Below are 1,806 nucleotides of genomic sequence, written 5' to 3'. Positions count from 1 at the left end.
CAGCAGAAGGCCTGGTCTTTTGTCTCTTACAATCTTCCCAGTTCCTCTTCCAGGATGGTGTAGGGGTTGTGTTTTATGTATATAATAATTGGAGTTGAGTAACCCTCCACTCGCCCACCAGCTGTTCTCTTCATTCTGACCCCTTGTAGATCTCTCTAATGGTTTCTGTCTGCTGCAAAAAGAACCTTCTTTGATAAGGGGTGATATCCAACCCCAAGATGTTAGCTCTAAAAATACAGACAGCTGAACAATGCTAAATGGACTCTGCCTTATATACAAATTACATAATAGACATACATGTGTATCAATAATTAAAGAAGAAGAGATCTTGATTTGGGGAGACAGTGGGAAATTAGAGGAAGAAAAGGTAGAAATTATGTAAATATAGCACTCATGTATGAGATTCTCAAAAAATTCCTAAAAATGTAATCTCATATTTTTTGAAAATGAAGATTAAACTGTACTTTATAAATCTTTATTTTTCACAGCAGAAAAATTAAACAATATTACTTTAAATTTGAAAAATCACTCCTTACTCTTTTAACCTTGTATTCTCCATTGAGAGTAATCAGAACAATAGAATTAAAATCTATGTCCAAATGTAATTTTGAATAACTTGAGAAAATTTTTCTACTTATAGAGTGAGCAACAGATGAATAAATTTAGCTATTAATGAGGCCCTAAAAGTTATGTAAAAATCATTTTATAGAGCCGGCTGTACATGACCTGGTTCATCATAGCAGTACATTTCCATACCTAACTCTCATATGCAAGAGGGAGACAGGCCTAAGATCAGACCATTGTAACAGAATTTTCATAAAATAGAGGTACATAAAATAATTTTTAAATCTTTGAAAATTTTTCTGATCTAAAATGGGGTACTCTGGCTGAAACAAGCTACAATATTTCTGGAAAGATATGTTTCACATTTAGGGATACTTCTTTGGGGATGCTATGTGATTAATAATGGTTTTTTATGTGTAAATAATACTATGCTCCAATTCTTCCAAAGACCTTGAAATAAATTAAAGCTATCCCTTGAAAGAGGACTACATCACAGCAGAAAAAAAAAAAAAGAAGTCCACACAGAAAAAGAAAAAAAAGGGCCATATGTAGAAATTAAAGGGAGGTCATTGCTACCATTGGCAAATAAGTTTAGCTTCTTGAGAGACCAAAATAAAAATTGGTAGAGTTAGAGACTATCATTAACTTACCAATTATACCAGTGTAAGATGTTAATAATAAAAAAAAAAAACTGAGAGGGGGTCCCCGGATCATTGGGCTACAAGGCGGCCCTGTTTAGGTGCTGAGGATTGCCTTCTGGATGGGTGAGTGTGTGCTATCCAGGGGCGGATTGTCCAGGAAGAGAGAAAAAAACCCCTGCCCCAGCACGTTCTGCAGGGCTGTCTTTCTTACGCACGACCCCGCCCCCCCAAGCCTGCATTTTCTGCAAGGTCCTTTGCTCAGAAACAGTTTTCTACTCCTACACTAAGGCTACCCACCCAGAGCTGTGAGTGCATACCAGGCAGGCCTCAAGGACCCCCGAAAGGGAGCACGCGCATCTTCAGCTTTTGCTGCAGGGTATCCTGTGTTCTATTTGTCCCCGCCCTGCCCCCCAAGTTCCCCCTTTTGTCGGCGGGCCATTGGACTACCAGGCGTCCATGTTTTGGTGCTGAGGAGTTCCATGTGGATGGGATGTTTCCTGCTTCTACACTGAAGAGATACACCCAGAGAGTCAGTCACAGCAAAGACCGGACCAAGACACCAGGCCTCTCCTGGCTCCATTTAAAAGAAGAGATGGGAAGG

This window comes from Microtus ochrogaster, linkage group LG9 (assembly GCF_000317375.1).
Source record: "Microtus ochrogaster isolate Prairie Vole_2 linkage group LG9, MicOch1.0, whole genome shotgun sequence".
Taxonomy (NCBI): Eukaryota; Metazoa; Chordata; class Mammalia; order Rodentia; family Cricetidae; genus Microtus; species Microtus ochrogaster.
This window is presented reverse-complemented; position numbering follows the sequence as displayed.